The sequence below is a fragment of the Daphnia pulex genome, chromosome 12 (genome assembly GCF_021134715.1).
Source record: "Daphnia pulex isolate KAP4 chromosome 12, ASM2113471v1".
NCBI lineage: Eukaryota > Metazoa > Arthropoda > Branchiopoda > Diplostraca > Daphniidae > Daphnia > Daphnia pulex.
In genome coordinates this window covers 8,759,179-8,774,679 of record NC_060028.1, presented here as the reverse complement: position 1 = coordinate 8,774,679, position 15,501 = coordinate 8,759,179, and the positions used below count along the sequence as shown (strand labels likewise).

At 45.4% G+C, this 15,501-nt stretch overlaps 1 protein-coding gene across 1 annotated transcript in view; it reads left to right on the top strand.

Moving 5' to 3' along the window:
- The first annotated feature begins 216 nt into the window (after positions 1-216).
- LOC124209537 (teneurin-a-like) overlaps positions 217-15,501 on the top strand; it is a 114,551-nt gene continuing 99,266 nt past the window's right edge. Inside the window, exons 1-2 of the mRNA XM_046607561.1 lie at positions 217-616; positions 11,640-11,773. The gene's annotated coding sequence lies outside the window, so the exon portion shown is untranslated. The remainder of the gene's footprint in view (positions 617-11,639; positions 11,774-15,501) is intronic.

Here is a 15,501-nt window from a genome sequence, read left to right as displayed (position 1 = left end):
ATGTTTGGTCAGAGTCTTAACTTCATTAGTGATGACTCTGGTTTGGTGGTTTACTGGTTTGTTTGGTCTTTGACAAGTGACAACCGTATTGGGTGATGAATTAAGAAATATTTGGCAACAATTGTCTTGGTTGTGACGTTGGCGGCAACTCAGCCACCCTTAATTTCCCCCGTTTTCCTTGTCTCGGAGTCTGATCGACATTAAGTTTCGTGTGAGCGGAGTGATAGGTGATATCTAGATTTCATTCGTGTTATTTCGATCTGTAAAGTGTTGAAATTGATTGAGAAACTCTGATTGTGTCACATGTCTAGACTCTCTAAGCAATTGAGTCTGCTTGACGTACTGGTTTTGTGGTTATCGATGGCAAAAGTGTTGATCCCAATCGGTTTTTAGTTGGGCCACGTGCTGGCCATTTTTAACTGAGTAAACTTTAATCTCACGGCACGAATTAACTAAAGAACTGGAGTTCTTCTTCAGTTTCATCAAGCAGATATACTTTTGGGGTATGCCCTTCTCTTCGTTGAGAGAGTCATCATCATGTGGTCAGAACACTTACATCCTGGTTTTCGTGTCATTGAAAAGGAAATTATGGGAACCAGATGACAAAACACACAAGGTAAGAGTCAACAGAAAATGTTATTCAATGCCCTTTCATGGTAGATTTAGTTTCTTTTCATGGTATCCCCAAACCACAATGTTTTACCAAGTGTCACTTGAGATCCATCTTTACGTCACAAGGTTAGCCTCCATGCTCAGCTGTTATGATGTATTTATTCCCCCAGTCACCTTGTCTGACTATCCGTGGTGCTTTTGGTTTATGAAGCCATTTATTTTCAGTTTTGTCATTTCAAGTTCATCTTTTGAAAGTGCAAGTCCTTCCCGGTCATTCGACAAAGGCAATTTTTTTTCCATTTTTCTTTCGACTAGTGCTGCCACCTCTGTTTTCTCAAGTCAATTGCTTCACACTCTCGATAGAACGTTTGAAAATAAAGTCAAGGGAAACGAGAAACCAAAAGAACTGGGTTTCCCGATTTCTTTTCATTTGTTACCAGGCGTGAATGAATAATCGATGATTGAAAGATTTGACAATCGAATCAGGACAATCGGGAAGAAACAAAACAAAAAAAAATCTAGGTGGCCGTGAAACTTTATCGTGATGTCACGTACGAACGACGTGACGGGAATTATCAACAGGGCTACAAAAAAAATGTTGATCGAATAACCAAAACGTTACGAGAGTATTGACCGTTTGGTTAACTAAAGTGGCTTTCTTTGTTTGTTTGATCAAAAAAAAGTCCCGCTTAAATGAAGCACTTTTTTAGTTTCCTTCCTATTTTTGTCGTTATCTTCTTCTTTCTAATCACGAGCTTCCTCTGTTGCCGTTACGTTCGACTCGGGAAATCAGACACATCTGACTGTTGACCTCCTCCTATGTTTATGTCCCGTTTCATGTTTAGATGGAGGGGGGGATCGGGAATTTTTTGGGTAAAAAAAAAGTCGAGAAAATGATTTTTTTCGTTCCTTCGTTTGCCTAAGAAACGAATCCCCAAGTGTACGTACGCACTACGGCAGCCCTAAGCGTGTGTGTGCCATGTAACACGAGTCTTTGTGTATCAATTATGGCTGCCAAAAAGTTTTCTGGTTGGTTATCGTATAATCACGGGCTTTGTTCTTCCATGATGTTTAGGAAGCCTTAAGACGTTTCCGGGTCTTTCGTACGTGTGTGTGGGCCCGTGTCGCTGTTGAATCCTTTCAACATTCGAAGACAAAAAGAATGTCGAAATGCATTCAATCAAATCATTGACGTCTCTTTTAGATTGGGCGCCTATACAATTGGGTTTGTCGCAGACAGACAGACAGACAGACAGGATGAATTGCCATGAATTTTTATTTTACCGTTCAGTTCCGTTTCTCTGCCTACGCCTATATGGGCGCACGGCCGGAAGCAATGGATTTTGTTTAATTGAATCGTCCTCAGGAAGCGCGGCCCGGCTGATTCATTTCGTTTGATGTCATCCTGGCGCCCATCCGGAATAGATTTCATCGATTGAAAGGGAACACAAACATTCGCCATTTTGTTCGTCGTCGTCCTCGTCGTCGATGAGGAGAGAAAGATAAAACGCCAAGAAAAGGGAACGAAATTCGATCCGCTTGAGCTCGAGCGCACACGTGTCCCGGGCTATATAGAGGAGAAACGAACATCCATCGGAGAAAAGCGAGCCGGGTCCGTCGTTTTGGCTAATGCGGATATAAACTGATGATCAGCTTATAAAATTACCCATCAATAATTGCCTCTTTCCTTCCGACGTGCCTTTTTATTTTTCGACGTCATCGACCAAAGTCTAAGGATAGAATCGACACATGGCTCGGTAATCTTTTAAGTAGAATGGATTAAGAAAAATGTGTACGGCTCGCTGCGGTTGAGAGAGAGAGCTAGAGAGGTGGAGTGGGCTTCATCAGTGGCTCTTTCCAATGAGTCATCTACTACACTCGTCGAGGCAGCAGCTCCTCCGCTGGATAGCGTACAGGCAGCCGAGCTCTTTGGCTCGCGAGATAAGGTGGCTAGAGACTTAGCCCTCCCTCCCCCCCTTTCCCGTTTGCCATCATGTCATCTTCTTTTTTCTCTCTCTTCTTCACTCCCCCATCCGCCCGAAACACTGCCGGAACCGCCCTCGGGAGTGCCCGGATCAAAGTGCGGGACTGGGGGATTTTCTTATTTTTTGGTGGGGTCGAGGGGTAGGCCGAAGGGGCGGAATGTTTTTTGTTTTTTTCCCCTACTCATTTCTTAATGAATCGAGAAAGAATAACTCTGGTTCTTCACTTGATTGAAGCATATATCGCCGCTCGAGTTATTTTGTCTCTCACTGCTCTGCGTGCGTCGATTTCCCGTCTCGTTTCCTTGACTACTCGCTCCCGTTTCCGCTGGTTGATACGCGCCTTGGAGGTTTTAATCATCGACAGGAGGAACAGGCCCTTAATGAAGCCCTATACACCAAAATATATGGCGCAGCTTCCCCAACACACACACCAAAACTTGGCTCTCTTCTTTATATTCCCTGTCGGCGGTTGAGCCTGTTACTAATTAGAAACTTGATTGTTGTAACTCGCGTATGCACCGAAATTCTGTCGTGTCTTGTCTCCGTGAAATGTTTGGCCTTTTGGAAAAAGTTGATTCTTCCATCTTTTTGCTTTGCTTCTCTCGGAACTTGAATAACGGGCTAAATGCCAGTCACCAAACGTCAATGAACAACACAAAAGAAATTTTTCTTCTCGTTGTCTCCTCAACTCTTGGTCGATTGACGGAAACCGGAGCCGCCGGTTTTGGTATTTTTTAACTTGTTTTTCTTCTTCTTCTTGTTGTTGTAAAAGATGGCCATCAAGATGGCGGCATTGGTTTGGCTTCCTTTTAGTCGAGCTGTTGTGGACAGGAGTTGTTGGCAAAGCTTAGATGTTGACTTTGTTCTTCTTTGGAGGACAGCCGGGCGAATAGATAGCCCCCAATGTATTGCTTATACATTTACTCTTGCGCCCGCGGTATGTGTGTGTGTGTGTGTGTGTACACACACTGGGCGCCGTATGGCGTGTATACCTAACTGGCGATAGGCATCTCGCTTCGTTAGCTTCAAGTGTCATTACGTCCCAGCGCTTCGCAGAAGCGACGACTTCCGCGGAATGTGTCACCAGGCATTCACGTCAAGCCCCGCGATCGACCAGGCGGACATCCCCCTCCCCTCCACCGTTAGGGGGAAACCTGAGAGAGAGACGATCAAAAGACGATGAGATCGGGAGGCCCGTCATTTGTGATGATTTTTCATATTTTTTTTATTTTTTAAAAAAGAAAATTGTGAGGGGAATTTAACTGTTTGAAGCTGCTGGACTAGAAAATGGGGGAAAAAAAAAGAAGTATGATGATGAGATTAATGAGTTTTGAGTTGATGAGTTTGATCTATTTGTTCTGCCGGATAACGGGACGTATAGGAAACGGTCGTCGATCGTGCGCCGACCCCATCTATCCTATCGAGCGATTCTTGTTCAACCGGAAGGAGGGAAGTTTGTGTGGGTTGGAACTTGCATCTTCTCCAATCCACTCTAGAAAAAAAGAGAGAAGAAGTAGAAGAAGAAGAAAAAAGTCTAGTAGAATATAACCGCGCACTTGGTCCGTAGCCTAAAAGATAAAATAGAACGCTCTATTTATGTTGCTCGTGTATCTTTTAGCCTTGTCGAGATTACGATAGCCTCTGCTTTTTCTCTCCTCCTATACCAGCCGGAGAGAGAGAGAAGGAGAAGAAGAAGAGTCTGGCAACATTAGGAACACTTGATGGATCACCGAGATCGACCCGGGTCTCTTCGGTAGAGTCCGCAAGCTGCCGTTTCCAGAGTTCCGGTATCCAGCCCGCTCGATACTCACTGAGAGCAATAAACAAGAAAAAGGTGGGTCTCATCAAGGTCCAATTCCCTTCGTGAACCGCGCCCAAAAAGACCCAACTACTACTACTACAGTACTACTACTACTCTATGAGTTAGTAGTAGTAAAAAAACATTTTTCTCTTTAGTTTCCATCATTCCCTTGGCCCGGCCTGCCAGGCGCTCGAGCTCTGATGTGATTACGACTCGAAAATGCCTGTTTTCATTAAATGCTACACGATTTGTGTTAGCTGGGTGCCGGCCATGTAAATAAAAAAGGAGGATCGGAATAGAGGGAGCAGGATTTCCTTCCTTTTTTTTTCTTACTTTCTTTCTTTCCCCCACTCAAATGTTTTTGAGTTGAGTGTGGTGGTGGTGGTGGTAGGGGGGGTGAATGGGAAAATTGGTGGTGCCCAGACTGACACCCAAAAACTCTGCCCTTTTTTCGACTCACGTCGGATGCGTTCAAGTTAACGTAAACGAAACAACTTTTATGGCCTCGGTCGAGTCGCTGGCGCATCCGATTGTTGTTCTGTCAGTTGCATTAACTGTGGTATCTTGATCGAGAGTCGGGGTGGGTGGGTGCCAGCCGGCTAGGGGTTCACTGCATATTCTAATTTCCTTTTTCCCGGACCGGACGAATGTACACCACCAAAAATGAGCGGGTCTTAGCGCACCCCCCTCGACACAGTAGCGAGTACAACTACTTTTCCAGATGGTCAAATCGTTTTGTTAATGCACGACTCGGCTTAAAAGGTTGTCAGTGGCCAAGCAGCACAAGAGACTTGAGTGTGGGTGGAGGAAGAAGAAGAAGAAGAAAAAACCAATGGCCTCAGACTTGTTCGTCTATGGCTGAATTATATAAGAGGAGGGAGGAAGACGCCCGTCACGGACGTTTGCTGGCAGTCGTCGTCTAATCCTCTTGATTTATCAGTCAGCCATTTTTTTTTATTATTTTTTTGTTTCTTTCTTGTTGTTTTTCTCCTAAGAGTTAAAAGAGGATGAAGGCGTGCCGAAGTCTTTGCATTGTCTCATCTCGGTGCATTCCAATCATCACTTGATGAATTCGTGTGTTTGTCCGTGCCAGTCCAGAGTAGCTAGATGAAGAATGTGTTTTTTTTTTATTCGAGCGCGCTGTTGTAAAATGTTGGCAATCAAGTCGATTGAATTGATGACTTGGAACTCTTTCATGAAGAATAATGAAGTTGCCTCTGGAGGTCTCGTTTCTCTCGATGCTACGAAAGAGATTAATGAAACGAGCACGGGAAGTGGCCTCCTCTCTCTCTGGATAGACTCTCGAAATACGATCTGCTTCACCCTCTTTTTTTTATATAGAAATATATATATATTTGCCCGTCTTCTTTTTTCTCTGTGTGTGTTTGGCCCATTCTGACGAGCGCCGAGAGGAGGGTGGCGCTCGCAAGAGTTGACTAGCAGTTCCCAGTTCGTTCGTTCCCGAGTTGACGTTGTCCCCCAGCTTCTCTGCCAACTCTCGTTATTCCTGATTAATGGAACTTTATCGGTAACATGAACAAACTAACAACTCCCGAGTCTCTCCTAATCTTTTTACGGCTCTCTCCTACATTTTTAAAGAAGAAAAGTAAAAAAAAATAAAATAGACATTGGCCCTCTTTTTCTTTATATTTCTTTTTTCTGGCTCAAACGAGGAAATAAAACGATCATCATCTCCTCGCTCATCTTATTGCTGGTATTTTCCCCGTGTTTTTATAATAATGAAGAAAGCCAGCGAGCCCAATTTTTTTTTCTTACTTTTTTACTTTTTTTTTTTATGTTTCCCTCGTTCGTAAATTGAGTGTAAATCTTTTCCCGCGTGTATGTGTGCTCCCAGCCGGCGCATCGCCAAAGCCATGAATCATTTGCTTCACGCAGTTAACCTCTTTGCGGTTAGCGCGTGACGAACTCCCCATCCCGAGTCGAGGGACTTTTATTTATTTTTTCCCCGTTTTATCCCTAAAATTTTCCGAAACAATTTCGAGTCTTCGGGACCAATTAACGTGGTGTTAACGGACTTATATACGAGACCAAAGCGGCATCTGGTGGCTGGTTGGGGGGAAATGAGGAATTTCAAACATTTGTTTTTTTCTTGTTTGATTTTCGCGTGGAATGTTTTCTGGCAGCTGATTGTAATCAGATCGCTGTTGACTCTATGCCAATAGTAACTGCGTTTAATTTTTCCCTCCATATCTTCTCTTTTGGTTTCCCATCGTCGAAAGATCAACTTGAGGCCAGTGTTGTTTCAAAGGGATTTTTGTTGATCGGGTCCGATCTCTTGATGCGTCGTTGCTTCTAATTATCGTCAACTCGTCGTGGAAAACTGTTCCATGAGGCCTTTTTGGGCAACTCGCCACACAGCGAACGGCCGTTATAGCCGATCGATATCCAACAACCCCCAACTGGCCATCCGTATACATTAACTGAATCCTTGGGCGTTTAAAACAAGTCCGTCTTTTATTTTTCTTTTCTTTTGGTAAAGAAAAATAGAAATAAGAAATGTGTTGTGCCTTTTCTTTGTGTGTGTGTATGGTTTTCATCTATTTCTACTTTTCCGGTGGCTAAGAGATTTCGTCCGGCAGTAGATAATAATCCTCGGTCTGACTGAGAACTGGCAGGGCGCGTGTTATAACTTCCTAGCTTGCCTCCCCCACTTTTCAGCCCCCTGTCCCTATACTCAAGTGCTCATCTATTGAGGGTCTTGGGGGCTTGTTTATCGTTTCCCCAGGTCCCACCAAAAAGCGACAAGAAGCGCTGCTCTAACTCCTCTTATACGCTCGACTGCATCTCGTTGGACTGTTGAACATTTCAACAGCCAACAGCAGCCCAGCCCGGCCGGGCAAGGAAGAAGACAAACAGTACAATAACCGGCCGTAATAAGTCGATGAACACACACACGTATGACATGACTGAATGCTACGGTCAACGGCTACCGGTCCTCCCAAAAAGGCCGCCAGTTGCGGTCAAACATTTTCTTCGTTTCTTTCGCTTCTTCTATTTCGTTACAAATCGACCGACACAGGAAGTCGGTAGGAGAAAAAGAAAACATTATCAGCGCTTGCAACGTCTAGGTATTTATCAAGCTGGACGGGCGGCCCAGCAGAGAGAAATGTAAGAAGCGGCCTGAAGAGAAAAAAAAAAAGGAAACGGCCTGGCGGAAAAAGTGATGGGCGCTCGCGCGCGCTGCGCTTTGTTTCGCTGACTGTTTGGTTATTTGTTGAGCGTCTGTCCCATTGGGATCGTTTTGTTTACCGTAGACAACACGATGGCGCCGCCGACGCCCGTTTCTATTTTTTTTTTCTTTTCTCTCTTTGACAACCGAAAATACGAAAAAATCGGCTTCCACATAGGCAGGGAGAAAAATAAATGCCACCCTCCTAAATTTCGTGTCTACATAACGACCCTCATTGGTAGCATGCGCATCCGGCATCCAGCGTCACCCATACTTTTTGTGTGTGTAATTATCAAATGACCGTCCGCCCTCCCCTCTGTCCATCTTCTCCCCTCCCTCTAGTATATACCACGGCCGTTATATGTGTACACAAACACGTCAAGATCTCAATCTGATTTCCGTACGGATATCGACGGGGGCATATGCATTGCATTTTCTTTTTATTTATTTTTTCTTTTCCTCCCCCCCCCCCTTGCGAGTTCCGTTTTTATTGCCGGACAGAAGATTGGCGCGATTGAATAGAAAAGATCGCGATGGTTTTGATTTGTTTTTCTTTACAGTTTTCAAATAAACGGCGAAAAAAGAAGAACCAGCGCGCTGCCGTGATCGTCTGCTCTTTCGAGTATACACACAGAGTGCGGGTGGTGGTTGTCTGGGGGTAAATTGTAAAGAAGTCCAGACAGGATTCGAATTTCCCTTGTATATATTTCTTATTATGATTCGTTTCGGGTAGCCTCTAGTTGAAAGAGGCTTTTTATCCGGGTTCCGACGTCTTTATCGTCTGCTGCTATTTATATTTGTATTTGATTTCCTTTTTTGAATACCTTTTTGATGTTTATTCTGCTGCTGGCCTCCTCGGACGGACCTCCCGTCTGTCTCATTTTGTGTGTGGGGGGATAGAAAAAAGAATCCCGATCTTGTTTGTCGTCTCGTCCAATCCTGCCGCCCATTGCGTTTCTCTCTCTCTCTCGTTCTCTTTGCTCAAACCAACTGCGATTTTTGGCCTTTACGTCGATGGTTTGTTGTTTGTATATATGCCCACGGATTTGTGTGTGTCAACTGTCGATAGAGTGAGAGAGCGAGGACGGAAGGAGGAAGAAGAAAAGGAGAAGAGGATTTATTTTGATAGAGTGTTTATACTATATACAATTTATTTTTTTGGTGGATGGAGCTGCTCCCTTCATCCCTTTGGCCTGTATTTTTCGATTCTGATTGTGTTACTCCGAGTAGTGGATTGAGGGTTTATTTTATTTTATTTTGATTTTTTTTTCTTCTCCGGGACTTGTTCCTCACTCACATTCACCCCCTCCCCTGGCCCCTTGTGTGTCAGTTCTTGCTCTTCTTCTTTTACTCGATCGCCGGCTCAAGAGCCGAGTCTGAATGACAGGCGACGAGAGAGTTTCTCCAGCCGGCCAAAAGGATTTCCTTTTCTGTTTTTCTCTCTCTCTCTTCTAAATAGAAAGAAGAAGAAGAAGAGGAGACTGTGTGGCGTTAGCTCAGATGTATTTCTCCGCTCCTATTTGTGTATCCAAGCAAAGCTTTTTTTTATTTTTATGATTATTTTTGATTTATTTTGAAATTGGTCAAATGTTGAGGGGCTCCGCGGGTTCCCATGGAGGACGCAAGAGGCGGACAGAGTATCCTTTGGCCGGTGGGAAAAAGAGAACTGCCCAGTAGGCCTATATGCACATGGAGGAGAGCTGGTGGCTGGTGGTTGGAAGGAGGAGGAGGGTGTTCTCGGGTGACACGTCTATCTCGGACGTTGCATCTGACAAGAGTAGCCGTAATAACATGGAAGGCAGCCGGGGAAAAGCATTGGGGGTTGGTTCCTTCTTCTTTCTTTCCTTCCTACTACTCCGGAATGAGATTTGCCTCCTCGATTATTATTGAAAAGCAGCAGAGGGGGGAAAAAGAGAGAGAGAGAGTGGGCAGACGGCAGCGAAGCTCTAGTCCTATAGCCTGCCCCCCTGCGCTCCATCAGATTTCATTTATTTATTTTGATAACAATGACAAGAAAAAAGTCAAATTCGAGGCAAGAAGAAAAGAGGCTCCCCATTTGCCTGGCCCACTTTGCGCTCCTGTCTCTCTCTCTCTCTCTTCCGACCCCCATCACTTATTCCGTCTCAAAGTGTTTTTCTTTCAGGGGTGGGAGCTGCTGCTGCTCCTCTTTCTCCTGTTTAGTCATTCATCGTGACCCGATGCAAGCAATCGGAATCTGATTTCAAAAGGCCATGCCAATAGTATCCACCTAGTTTTAAATGTCGCCATTCCTGCCCGGTGGGTCTATCGACTGCGATGGGGGGAGAAAGGATCACAAGGGCCTGCGTAATGATGTCGTGTCACGCTACGTGCGCGACGACCTTTTCATCCACACGACTGTTCAATTTCCTTCTCCTTTTTTTTCTTTTTTGATTTGCCCGCGTGGGTGTCACTCGGTGGGATGTTCTTCCTTTTTTTCTTTTGACGTAAGAGAAAAATAGAAGAAGAAGAAGAGATTTGGAATCGATCGACTGGCGGGGACTGCTGCCCAGATGACCGACGATCTGGAATCGTGCCTCGCTTCTTCTTCTTTTTTTTGGATTTCTTTTCGCGTGACTGAGGAGAAAAAAGGAGCGGGGAAAATGACGGTCAAATGACCACCACCACCACCACCGACGCCACTGCCGCCGGTCCAATTGGAAGGAACAAGCCATTGCGGGCTGGTCGTACGAATTCGCCTTTAGTAGTTGCATCTTCTTCTTCTTCTTTTATCCAAGCCGCCAGTGTGTGTGTGTGTGTGCAGCAGCACTTCTTAACGGATGATTTCCGATGCATTAGCGACGCCCTGACTTGACGCATCGGTGCGGATGGAGAGCAGCCGCCGTCCGGCTCGGCCCATATCCAGCGTACGGCGGCCAGAGAGACGCATAGAGAGAAAGATAAAGCATTGGGTTGTACGATTTATTTATTTCTCTGCGATTTTTTCCCTTTTTTTTCTTTCCATTTTTTTAATATTTCAATTCGGTAGCTATGGTGAAAAGATGGGGTGGAGAAAGAAGAGGAAATGAAGGGCATCCGAGCAACAATATCCTCTCCTCTCCTTCCTTCAATTTTTTGGCCTTCATGTAACCGACCGTCTGCATTCAAATTCACGGGAAATTTACACTCGTGTGTTGCTCAAAAAGAGTCATTGGCTGCACAGTGAGTCGGGTTGACTCTCTGTGTGTGTGTGTGTTGGGCTGGCACTAGGCAACAACACAAATGTTTCCCGGCGACGCCGTGAAAATAATCATCATCAGCCGACAGCTTTTTCCTTTCCTTTTACCTTTTTAGGATTAGACTTTTCTATGCCTTCTTCTTCTTTTTCTTTTTTCTTCTTCTATTGTCGCTGCTTTGATATATATGTACATACACAATCAAGGGTTTCTGGCTCTTGTATTCCCCGACATTTTCCGGCGTCGTCATATTCCCGCCCCGCCACTTTGGACACGGGCGACGCTTCTGCTGGCGCCCTCCGTTACCAATTACAAATTAATAACAATAAGCTCTACGACCGCTCTATTGTCCAAGTCCTCCACCCCCCACCCACCCGCTCTCCTCTTTTCCCGATACACGGACGAGTAGTCGCCTCTTTTTCTTCTTTTGGGGCTGGGTCCTTATTCGTCTCTCGCCTGAAGAACCGGTCGCGTGGTATCGATCACTTTGGCGACGAGAGCGACGTGGAAAAAACCCCGGGACAGTGGCGAAAGAGATTCAAAAACTGGGTTGTGCTCTCTTGATGGATACAGCAATAGTTCAGCAAAGAGAACATTGAGAGTCGAGCAATTGCTCGTTAATTGTGGCATGCCAATAAATCAATTGATTGTTAAGTGAAGCTGTTGCCGGTAATTGTTTCTTCCACCACCAGCAGCATTCGCCCCGTCCGGCTGTGACAATTTTTTATTTGATGTTTAACTGATATCGATCTTTGGTCGTAGTAATGTCGACCAGTAGTTTCGATTGTTGATTGAATTATTAGCCGCTTGAATCCATGATTGAATCATTGAAATGAGTTGCTTGTATTTTCTTTTAGGGTACGATATGGGCGAGCCCATCGACTAGCTCAACTGGATGCTGCCACCTGGTGTCGTTCAACTGAAAATCCTCCGTTGGTTGCGTGGGTTTCGGAAACAATTGCCCCCGTCGTCTATACTCCACAACAATACGGTGAGTCGCGATTTCCATTTTCTTCTTTTTCGTATTTAAAAATGTGGCCTTCATTATTCATCGGAGTGGAGCGCCAATGGCGATGCGTCGAGTTTGGCTCGTTATCGAACGTCGAATGAGAGGAGGGAAAGAAAAATCCCCTCGTGAGCGGGAACGGAATGAATGTCGTCGACGACGTATGACGACGATCCAGCGATTTATGACTGTCGGGGAAAAAGCTGAGTCAAAACCACCGGGAACAAAAAAAAGTAGGAAAAGAAGAAGAAGGAAGGGAATCTCTCTCGTATTACACACCCGAGTTTCGGGTCCCGATCCCTCCCTGTGCGTGTGTGTATCTAATATTCCCTTACACATTCTGCCTGGAACTTTGACAAGTTGCAAATGACGCCAGACAAGAAGAAGAAGAAGAATATAAAAAGCGGAAGGGAATCTTTTTCCTTGTTCTTTTTTTTACCTCTCGCATCTCTTCTTGCCCAGCTATTCGTCTTTTGCGCCCGTCCTCGCTGGATGGATAGGAGCACCGGCTCCTAAAGGGTCTAGGGCTCGGGCTCCTGCCACTTACAACATCTATCGACGTTCCTGCGTCCACTTTTTCTTGTTCCAACTTGGAATCTGAGAGAAAGGCAGGTCCTCTCTATCCTCCTCCAAAGTTCTGAAAATGTATATAGCTCCGGTGTAGTAGTACTAGCAGCAATAACAACCGGCCATCCAGCTACAGTCCTCGGTATAGGTTGCTGCCGGTTACAAGAGACTCGGGTGACGGTCGAAACTGGATTTGATGCAACTCGCTCTTTCTCTCGTTCAGAATGATATCACACAACTTTTTTCCGGGGGGGATATGGGGGGGGGGGGAGTCGGCAGGAGAGAGAGGAGGTCCCATCCATGGCGTGATGGACTGGTCCGTGTTGACTTGTCTCTGTGACTGTGACTGCCACAACTTTTGAGGTTGGAAAAAAGAGATTTTATGACATCTGACGACCGTCTCTCTCTCTCTCCTTGTTTTTAGTATGCGGCCATGACTGGGCAGTGGGCATGAGGGGGGGATTGTGCCATGCTCAAAGATGGCCCAAATAGAATTCCACTCTTATGACGTCTGCTCATTTATTCAATTCCACGAACAGATAAATATTACTCTGCGTGATGCCAGTGAACTGTCATTCAGATGTAGATATCATTAGAATATGAGAGCCCCCCCCCCACATCTACCCCGTGTTTTGAAATGTTCCAAGTTGAGAGTGGGTCTCTCTACTGTTAGGCAACGTGCTGTACAACACAGCACACACACACACATTCGGTTTTGTTTTGTTTTGTTTTGTTTTGAAGTTGTCTTCAGGGAAGTCACAACAATTTCAAATCGATTTGAATGCATTATTCGTGTTTTTGTTTGTTTTTGATTCCGGATTCGTGTGGTGGTGGTGGTGGTGGACCCCCGCAGGAAATGAGAAACTTTGGGCTCTATGGATTCCCTCTAGCTCAACTCGTCTTTCAATTTTCTCGGCCCGTTCGCCATATGCCTCTTTTATACGCCCCCACCCTCACTCCTCCTCCTCCTTTTCTTGGCCCGTCCCTGGCCGTCAACCAAAAAACTTGTCCAACTCTCGACCGCCATCTAATTGTCCGTGGGCTGGAGAGACACGCCCACTGCTTGTTGGTCTGGCTGACGTGCTGATCCGTGACTGGATCAAATCAGCCTCGAGCTATTGATTCGATTGTGTTATTAATCAGACGCTGCTGCATAGTGTGCGGATGAAACACAACCAAACAATTGACCTCCCAGGGTCCGCTGAAAAAAAAAGTTATTAAAAGGGTGAATGAATGAATGAAAGGTTAGGATATTATTCCGCCATCGACGGGGGGACCGCCCTCTGGCCCGTCTACATTAACACCCGGGCTTTTGTGCGTATTGATGGATGCCCCCCTCCACCCTTTTATCATTGCGTCTGACCCGATTGATGGATGACGACGGAGGGGTCCGTTTTTAATATGAGTCAGTCCGCCATCCGGTTCGTCGTGTAGCTGCAGGCATTCCACGCTCCCGGATGAATGACACGGCCATCACACAGTCCGAGAATTTTCGGACGGACGGACGGATTCGAATTCATCAACATTCCTTGGCCATTTTTTTTTTCTTCTTCTTCTTCTTTTACATTTTTTTTTTTCTAGTCGCGATGGACGTTTGTAACCGATCGCCTGTCCTGTCCGTTCCGCGCTCGGCCGCTTATCATTCGATACTTTGAGACATTTTTCAGTCTTTTTCTCCATCTGAAAAATGTTATTTTTCTTTTCTTTTTGGCTTTGATATTCTTTTCGATCGACGAGCGCTTTTCACTTTGGATCCTCCTCGCTCATGTCGTCTAAATATATCAAAAGGGGAAAAAAAAAGGAAATTGAATCTCTTGTCAAACTTTCGTATTCGTTTACCGGCCCGTCCTGTTCGTCTCTTGTTGGCCCGCCTGTCGGTTTGATGGAGCGGAACGGCCAAACTGAGGCGACACCCACAGTTGAGAGAAAAACAGTTGGACACACAACACCGGGAACGGGACGGCCCCAAACAGATGAGAGTTGTGAAAGGCAAAAGAAATAAGAAGAAGAAGCTGAAGCTGGAAAACGAATATAGCCAATTGCCGATACACAGGGGGAAAAAACAAAAATGCCCGGGTCAATGGTGAGAATTTCGATATTTATAGACCCCGACCGGACCCCGACTCGATGAAATAATTCTTTCGCCCTATGGTATGTCGTGATGAAGGTCGATCCATCTTTCATTTTCCCTTTTTTACTTTTTCATTCTGCCCGGAAAACACACGGTCGAGTCGATGTAACCGATTCAACAGCGGGCGGCGGCCAGACACGGCAGCGCGGATTCCAATGCGTAGGAATAGACAATGTCTTGTCTGTGTGTCCGGGTCGGTGGTGGTCGTTCCCTACAAACTTTTTTTTTCTTTTTTTTTTCGGTGGAAAAATAGCGACCCGTGCCATGCACAGACACTGTGGAGCGTACCTCTATATTCATAACATGCATAATACATGGACGTATCGGTTTATCGGGAATCCCAACATTGTTCTCTCCTCTCTTTCTCTATCTGTTTTTACCCCAAAGTTTCTTCTGATATTCGATTCGACTTCCTACTCTCTCTGTCTCTCCCCTCTGGAGCAGCACCGGAGTACAAGAGCAGTTGGAATGAGACGTAGAGATGATGTAATATTGATCATGCCCGTCGGTTGTCTCGGCACTACATATAATACTTCTAAATACGACGAAACGTTGGCAATGAAATGTTTGTCTCTCTCTCTCTCTCTAATGGAAATTCAACATTTCTGGAGCTCTGAAAATTGTCGCGTTGGCAATATGGTCGGGCTCCCACCCAGCCATCATCATCAGGCCGTCTCTGTCTTATTCTTTTTTTTTTCTCTCTCTCTCTCCCTGTTGCAGCCAGGCCAGCAATGCTTTGTAATTCAACGCGTCTAATTAGTGCAGCAGCAAAGTTCCCGTGGAATTCAATATCCAGTAGAACCTTCCACCCTTCTCTCTATCTCTCTATTTCCTCTCCCCCCTCCCCCTCCCCCCATTCACGTTATTATTATTATTTTATATAAAAGATGTAGCGGCGATGACGATGGCGACGAGGGCAACAATGTTCGTTTGTTCCATATTAGATATGATATTGTCTTTCCCCTGGCATCTTGAGAGACTTTCGGGGCTGCCGCTTTCCTCCTTACTCTCCTCC